We start from the raw sequence: 8,728 nt of genomic DNA, 5'->3' as shown, positions 1-8,728 counted from the left end.
TGTCTAAGCATGTGTCCTTTACTCTTCCATTCCTTGTGTAATAAATCTGTTCTTTAAATATAACTAATGTCTCTGTCTTGTGGAGTAACTCGCCTGGGGAATTCTTCGTGTGTCGCTGAAACAGGAACTCTGGTGAAACCTTTCCCAGAGTGAACCCAAGGACCCCGCACTCCAAACCCACTGACTCCAAAAACTCCATCATTAGCATACCATAGGTTATTAATTCTTTTTTTTTAAAAAAAGATTTATTTATTTATGCATACAAGAACTGGGGTACAGACCAGAGGTATGGCCGGTGAGAGGATTCACCAAAGACAGAGTGGAGAGCAGAACAGGCAGATCTACAGAAATACACTGCTGAGGGGAGCAGCAGGTGAGGCAGGAGAGGTCTGCTGTTCCATGTGGGTTGCTCCCTGGCCATGGATTGAACTGGTGCTGCTGCAGCTACAGGTCACTTCACAGTGCTGATCTTAACACCTTGTGCCACCAGGGAGGACCCAGGTTATTTATATTCTAAAGTAAAGAAGCAATAATATCTTTTAAAAATATTTTATTCTAGTAAAGTAAATATTTAAAGCTGTAACCCACAAAACAAATTTATACATGGGATCCGTAATAATTTGTGAGACTGAACAGAGTTTCTGAAAGAAAAATGTCTGAGACTTGCGGACCCAGTCCCTGGGCCTGGACTCAGGTACACGGTGTGGCAATTGTCTCAGAGCAGGAGAGGAGGGGGCGGCAAAGTCCCAGGTCTCGGGGTGTGGCTTTCTGGGTCTCAGTTCCCAGCGCGGGGTGCAGGGCTGGAAGGTGACTGCTGGGGATTCGCCCTCTCCCCTCGGTTCCACTTCTGGGCTCACAGCCTGGGCGGGTCCTCCTGCCTGGATACTGGTGACTCACCCCAGGGCTCACTCCCCATTGCCTGGAGGTCTCCAGAGCAGCCAATCAGCAGCCCCGCGGCTCCAGTTCCACAGGCCTCACCCGCCCGCCGGGACTCCGTCTCCCCAGCCCGGGTGGAGGCGCGTCCTGGGGGATGGGGGGCGCAGCCCTCCTGCTCCTGCTCGCGGGGGCCGCGGCCCCGAGGGAGACCCGGGCGGGTGAGTGCGGGTCGGGAGGGGACAGGGCGCTCCCAGAGGCGGGAGCGAGGGCGTGGGCGGGCGTGGGAAAGGCGCGACCTCGCCGCCGCCCTAGTTGTCCCCCCACCTCGGCCCCGCCCCGTCCTGGCCCCTTTCCGTCCCCCGAGACCCCAGCCTCCTCTGGCCCCCCGAGTCCCGGCCATTTTCGTCCCACAGCCGCTTTTCACTGTCACTCGTCTTTCACCCACTTTCTGTCTCGTGGGCGCCCCCTGGGACGCGAGCCCCTGAAGGGGAGAAGAACGGGCCGGGTCTCCCCTCCCGCCCCCAGGCCCCCTCTCCCTGAGGTTTTTCTCCACCGCGATGTCCCGGCCCGGCCTCGGGGAGCCCCGCTTCATCTCGGTGGCCTACGTGGACGACACGCAGTTCGACCGCTTCGACAGCGACTCTCCGGGTCGGAGCTTGGAGCCGCGGACGCCCTGGGCGGAGCGGCTGGGGCAGGTGCAGCAGGAGGAGTGGGACAGGAGGACGCGGAGCCTAAGGTACTACACACTGTGGTACCGCGCGCAGCTGGACGCCCTGCGCGGCCTCTACAACCAGAGAGAGACCAGTGAGCTGGCGCGGGTCCAGCCGGGTCAGCACCCCCATCCCCACGGACGGGGGTCGCTCAGGGTCTCCCCCTCCAGGCTTCTCTGCAACCTGCCTGGGAACAGCCCGCGGGACTTTCACCCTGTTTCATTCTGTTTAGTTTATTCCCGGCGGGAGGGGGGGCGGGCGGGGTGACCTCGGGGTGACACGGGCGGGGACAGGCCCTCACATCCTCCAGAGGATGGACAGCTGCAAAGTGGGGCCCCAAGGGCGCCTCCTCCGCGGGTACCTTCAGTTCGCCTATGATGGAGCCGATTACCTGGCCCTGAACGGGGACCTGCGCTCCTGGACCGCGGTGGACAAGGTTGCTCAGATCACCTGGCACTAGTGGGAGGCCCTGCATGAGGCAGAGAGATTCAGAAACCTTGTGAAGAACAGGTACTTGAGGTGGCTGCGCACATTCCTGGAGTACCGGAAGGAGACTCTGCAGCGCACGGGTAAGAGGGGCCTGGAGGCCTCCCGGTCCCCCCCTGCCTGGAGTCACTGCGGGAAATGAGTCCTCTCTCTAGTCCCGAGAGGGGGGCTCCCCTGGGTTTCATGTTCTGCACTAGAGAGACTCCCAGAGACTCCGGCTTCTCCTGCAGGACAGTGAAGGGATCCCGTCTCTCCTGAGAAAGACAGACAGTCCCTGACATCACGCGTCACCGGGTCCTTTTGACCAGGGGCCTGTTTGAGAACCACCAGTTTCTCTCTCAGTCTTGTTTCTGGTCTGAGAACATTTTCAGTTATGTGATTCCTGCTTTTCTGTGTCAATCATCTTCCACCCAGGTCAGGAATAAAAAGTCTGTGTTCCACTCCCTCTGCTTCATCCTACCCTGGGTGTTCATCCTCATTCTAGAACTTTCTAAGGAATAGGAGAATCGCACAGATTCCCCAGATTAGCCTGTTTTTTTTTTTACATTTTATGCTTCTTGCTGTTACAGGGCAAACCCCGATATAAAATGGGGTTTCCTGACTGTGGGTCCTCACCTGCACGCTTAAAGGGGACTTATGAATGCTAACTTGCAGACACACACAAGAGGTTGATGAAAGGTTTATTTACACAGGAAGGGGAAATGTGAAATGAATAACTCAGGGAGAAAAAGAGGGAGATAAGTTCGTAAACGTGACCTACCCGTTCTGCTGACCTGGGATCCCAGTGACCCCCAGAGGTGGCGAAAACCTAGCACGCTTCATGGCCAAGCCAGAGATTCCTGGCCACATGACCAGTTAAATACCCAAACGGAGAGCCCAGTTGCTTAACTCCACTCTTGGGTCCTCCCAACCTTCCCTTTGGTGATCATGGGATTTGCAGTCTCCAGTGTCCTGGGGGTGGAGTCCACAAAGCCTGTATGGAGTTTGCTCAGGACATCCTTCACCCCTGTCATTCCTGCCACACCAGTTGTCTTGTCCATTGTGAGGATGGTCTCATGAGGATTCCTCAGTGTCCATGGTGGAAACACAAAGTGAGTTTTCTGATTTACCACCTCAGATCCCCCAAAGACACGCATGACCCACCACCCCTCCACTGACCATGAGGTCACCCTGAGGTGCTGGGCCCTGGGCTTCTACCCAGCGGACATCGCCCTGACCTGGCAGCGAGATGGGGAGGACATGACCCAGGAGATGGAGCTGGTGGAGACCAGGCCTGGCGGAGATGGAACCTTCCAGAAGTGGGCGGCTGTGGTGGTGCCTTCTGGAGAGGAGCAAAGATACACGTGCCACGTGCAGCATGAGGGGCTGCTGGAGCCCCAAGTCCTGACTTGGGGTAAGGAAGAGAATGTGGGCACAGAGGCTGTTCTGAGGGCCATCAGGAGCCCTTCTGGAGCCCTTCAGAGGGTCAGGACAAGGTCTGGAGCCCAGGGTATGATCTTCCTTTCCCTTCCAGTGCCCCCTCAGTCCTCCATCCCCACCGCGGTCATCATTGCTGGCCTGGTTCTCCTTGGAGCTGTGCTCACTGGAGCTGTGGTGGCTGCAGCTGTGATGTGGAGGAAGAAACGCTCAGGTAGAGAAGGGACTGGGGGGATCTTGTGCACTGGGGGCTTTCAAGTCCCAGGGAGAACTTGCCCTACCTGGTTAAGGGAAGTACCATCTACACATATTTATGGTGCCCAGAGGGTATTTGATCCAGTCCCCCCTCACCTCCTTTCTTCATTTTTCCCAGTCCTGACCTGGCTCTTTACTCACAATTCTGGAAACTTCCCTGTTCTGCAGGACTAAAATATTCCTTTAGGTCTTCTGACCTGACTGCTCCCTGGTCTCACATGATGTTTCTTCCCACAGGAGGACAAGGAGGAAGCTACACTCAGGCTGCAGGTAAGTGTGGATCAGGGGTTTGATCCCTGAGCCCCTGGGGACAGTGTAAATGGACTCCATGGGGGAGTCACCCTCATCACTCCCTCCTGTGGTCTCATCTCTGACTGGTTCTGTTTTGTTCTCAACCAGGCAGCGACAGTGCCTAGGGCTCTGATGTATCTCAGCCCCTAAAGCATCTTTTAAAAATGAATGTGATGAGGGGTCCTCCCTGGTGGAGCAGTGGGTTGAGCGCATCTCTGTGAAGGTGTCTGCAGCCTCCGCAGCGCTGGTTCGATTTCCAGCCAGTCTGGGAGAATCCCTCATGGTGAGGCAGAACTCTCCTGTCTCGCCCGCTGCTCTGCTTTCAGTCCATCTGCCTGTTCTGCTCCCCATTCTGTCTCTGGTGAATCATCTCACTTTCCCGCAACTGTGGCTTGTACCCCAGCTCTTGTATAAATAAAAAATTATTTTAAAATGCTGTTCACACCCTGAACAGTACATGGTATTGTGTAGAGTTTGCATTTTCAGTCTCTCCTAGGTGTGAAGGTTTCACTGTTCTTAACTGTGATATTGAGCATTTGTTTGTATTTTTACTTTTCCGTGACTACAGTTGCTGTTTGTATGGAAGTTTTGTACATTTTTACAGATGAAGTGCTGTTCATTTATTACACTATTTTTGTCCTTATTAAAATTGGGTTATTTCTTTCTGATCATTGAGTTTTAGGCATTATTTGTAGATACAATCCTTTATCAGATTCGTGATTTGCAAATGTTTCCCCCAACTCTGTGACCTGAACTCCTTTACAGATGGGGAAACAAACACTATTGCCCAGACAGGAGCATGAATATATATATATATATATATATAATTATATATATATATATATATATATATATTTAGAAGAGAAAAGATAAATTGCTAACTGGTTTTGAGCAGATACTGGCTGACTGGGGTTTTGGGGGTGGAGGGGAATGAAAGGAAGCAAAAGCAAAAAGAAACCAATGGAATCGCATGAAACTAAAAAGCTTCTACATAGTGAAGGGAACCATGAAAAGAGAATATCAAATCAGAGAAACTATTTGCACATCATCAATCTAACAAGGAGTTAACATCCAAAACCCGCAAAGAACTTCAAAACAAGAAAACCCAATCAAAACAGGGGCAAAGGAACTAAATAGGTTACTTTTCTAAAGAAGACACACATGTGACCAACAGGTACATGGATAAATGTTTGTCATCATGTGCTGTCAGGAAAATGCCAAGTAAAACCACAATGAGTTACCACCTCACAGCTGTGAGAATGACCCATTGAAGGGTGTGGAGGAAAAGGAACTCTGGTACATGGTGGGTGGGGATGATGTCTGGTCCTATTAGTGGGCAGAATAAGGGGTTCCCTGGACCCTCAGAACTGCACACTCTACATGGCATCTGCCATCAGCTACATAAAGACAAAACATACTCTAAAGTGTAAGACCTTCAATAGAAAAGAACTTTAATACAATTAGTATAAAATAGAGAATCAGTGTGCAATAGAGAGAGAGAAGAATATAGTTAGAATAGTTCCCAAGTGAAGCACCCAAAGTTACTGTTTGGCTGGGTAAATGCCCAGCCAAACAGGCTTGGCCCAAAGTAGGCCCACTGGGGCCCGAAGGCCTGCCACAAGGCTAAGGCACCTACTGGCAGAGACCCATGGGACTGGGACAGGAGGGGCCAGGCAAGTTTGGAAGGACAAGAGCAAAGTCGAAATCCACATCAAGGTAATAGCTGCCACTGGCATCGTCCCCATGGGTCTCTCATCCACATTTTTGTCTCATTCCCGTGTCTCTCTCCATGTCCCCAACTCCCTGGCACAAGTCCAAGTGAGAAGCAAGTGTGATTTCTTCTTCACATGTCTTTCTGCACTATGCACCTCCTCCAGTCTTCTTTCCTCATCTTACTCCACATTTTCCTCCTCTTCCTTAGCTTCTCATCCCTGCTCATCTCCAACTTTCCTTGGGTGGGGCAGTAACCTAGAACCTTTCTTTTCTATGGATAGCACATTGGTCCTGCCCCTATGGGAAAAAAAAAAAAAAAAAAAAAAACAACGAAGGTTCCTCAAAATGGACCTGTCACATGGTCAAGCATCCCATTCCTTGGTATTTATCAAAAGAAGGTAAAACACTAATTTCAAGGAATATGCACCTCTCATGGTCACTGCAGCACTATCTACCATAACCAAGCGATGGAGACAACCTAAGTGGCCAACAGCAGATGAGGGGATAAAGAACACAAGCTGTATTCAGCTGTGAGAAAGAGGAAATATTGAATTTGCAACAAAATGGATAGATATGGATGGAATTATGCTAAGTGAAATAAGTTTGAAGAAGAAAGTTACATACTGGATGATTTCATTCATATTTGGAATGTAAAGAAATAAAGCAGGGACAGGTGAAACTAAACCAAAACATACTCTATATATATATCACTGCATGTACTTCGGTCCTTCTGCCTGCTCTGCTCCCCGCTCTGGCTCTGGTGAATTCTCTCACCCTCCCACACTTCTGGCTGTACCCAGTGCTTGTATAAATAAATAAATAAATAAATCTTTCTTAAAAATTCTTAAAAATATAAGCTTTATATGTATGACTGCAGAATTGAAGCTATGGGCTGGGGGTAAGCATAGGAAACAAAGTAGGAAGAGGGCCCAATGGACTATGGTGAAGACTATGGGTGCTGTTAGGGTGGGTGTGATGTGGTAACAAACATCTGAAGAAGTATGACCCTTGTCTCTGAACACATTCAGTGTGTAAGCCAGTGTTACCTCAATTGAATAACACAATAAGGAAAAAAGTAAATTATCTCCTCCATCAGTCACTGTTTTTAGAACTTTGCCTTCTCCTCCTCACTGTCATGCAGGGTGAGGGGCTGGTTTCCCATATGGTCAGAGGCAGGAGGTGCAGGGACTTCTGGGGCTGCTTGGACCCCGCTGAGTAGACACTGCAGAGAGGGCGCCTCTGAGGGGACCAGAGACAGAGGGTCAGAGTAACCCCAGTGCTGCGTGAGGATCTGGTTCCCAAGGAGAGGAGAGAGAGAGAGAGAGAGTGTGTGAGTGTGTGTGTAACAGGAGAGACAAGCTACACAACATAAGATGATGGGAAGTCAATTAACATCAAGCCCCAGAATAAATTAATTCAAATCTCACACAGAGGAAAGAGTGTCAGAACACCATCTCAATAAATACAGTTCCATGCAGAAGCAGCTTCTGAGCAGGACTGAAAAAGCATTGGACCTGTAGAAGAGGAAGAGATTTAGACATATCTCATGGTTGGCTTGAGGTATAAGGAGCTGGGCAGGACCCCTAGCCCAGCCCTGGACCCTGCTAGGATGTGGTGGCCTCTTCACCCCTGACAGCTCCCTCCCCCAAACCCCAATGTTCATCTCCTTTGGAGTCACCTGTATATGTACATACATGTATATGTACATACATGTATATGTGTAATCCCAGCTTCTTCTTAATTTCCCACCTGTTTGGGGCATTTAGGTGGTACCCATAGCTTGGCTACTGTAAATAGTGCTGCAGTGGTGACGGTGTTATAGAGCAACCCCGATATTAAACGGGTTCCTGGCTGTGGGTCCTCACCCGCGCGCTTTAAAGGGACTTATGAATACTCTACTACAGACACACACAAAAGGGTTAATAAAAGGTTTATTTGCAAGAGAAAAGGAAATAAGGAAAATGTACAACTCAGGGAGAAAATAGGGAAATAAAGTCTTTAATGCGTCCTACCTGATCCGAGGACCTGGAAACCCAAAGTCACTCTCAGAGCTGGCCAGACGGGCTGTGAGCTGGCCGAGAGCCAAAAATGGGGCTCCCCAAAGCCCACGTGTCTGCCTTTTATATCCACCCAGCTGCTTAACCCCACCCTCAGGTCCCAGCCACCTTCCCTTTGGTGGTGATGGGATTTGGAGTTCCCAGTGTCTTTGGCTTTGGCCTGGGGTGGGGGTGGAGTCCACAAAGCCTGTATGGAATTTGCTTTGGGACATCCTTTTCCCCCTAACAATTCCCCCCTTTCACTTGTTGCCACCATTTCCATGGTGATGAAGATCGAATATATGGAGGTTGGGATGCAGTCTCAGATGAACATTTTTTTTAGGTTTTAGTGTGAAAGAAAACCAGTCTCTCCAGGTATTTGTCCATTGTGGAAAGCAAAAGTCCTCCACTCCAGGAAAAATAGTTCATCAGTTTAAGCTAAAAAAAAAAAAAAAAAAAAAAAAAAATTGGAGGCATTAGCCAAAACAAGACAGCAGATATGTAAAAATCACAGGAAAAAAAAATTTTAAAATGGTTTAACAGATGTAAAACACAATTTTTTTCAACCTTGTTCCCAAACTTTTAACAGCATAGCAAAAGTTTGCAAACTAAATCTACTTTTAAACCATTTTTTCTATTTTTGCATAAAATCACAGGGCAGAAAATAACTAACAGCAATTTTTAGTTGGCTTTGTTGAAATACTCCATACAGGATCAGAGCGAACCAGTGGCATCCAGTCGATGTATGCTTCAGGTATAAAGTTGGTCTCATCAGACTCCACCTGGGCTTTCCTCTTCTCGAGGGTACCAGGGCGTTTTCGTTGGCCGGGTTGTCCAGTCCTGCCAATGGAGGCAGCTTCCTCACCTTCTTTGGAGGTCTCTGGAACCCTACAAACAAGGCAAACAGGTTCTCCTCTTCTTGGTTCAGCTCTGTTTCAACTTTTT

At 49.6% G+C, this 8,728-nt stretch overlaps 1 pseudogene; it reads left to right on the top strand.

Moving 5' to 3' along the window:
* The first annotated feature begins 1,001 nt into the window (after nucleotides 1–1,001).
* Nucleotides 1,002–4,321, top strand: LOC119251147 (class I histocompatibility antigen, Gogo-OKO alpha chain-like; annotated as a pseudogene).
* The last annotated feature ends 4,407 nt before the right edge of the window (nucleotides 4,322–8,728 follow it).

The sequence above is a fragment of the Talpa occidentalis genome, unplaced genomic scaffold, assembly GCF_014898055.3.
Source record: "Talpa occidentalis isolate TD23 unplaced genomic scaffold, MPIMG_talOcc4v2.1 talOcc4.2, whole genome shotgun sequence".
In the NCBI taxonomy this organism is placed as follows: Eukaryota; Metazoa; Chordata; class Mammalia; order Eulipotyphla; family Talpidae; genus Talpa; species Talpa occidentalis.
The sequence above is the reverse complement of the archived record's forward strand: the minus strand, read 5'-3'. Positions and strand labels throughout refer to the sequence as shown.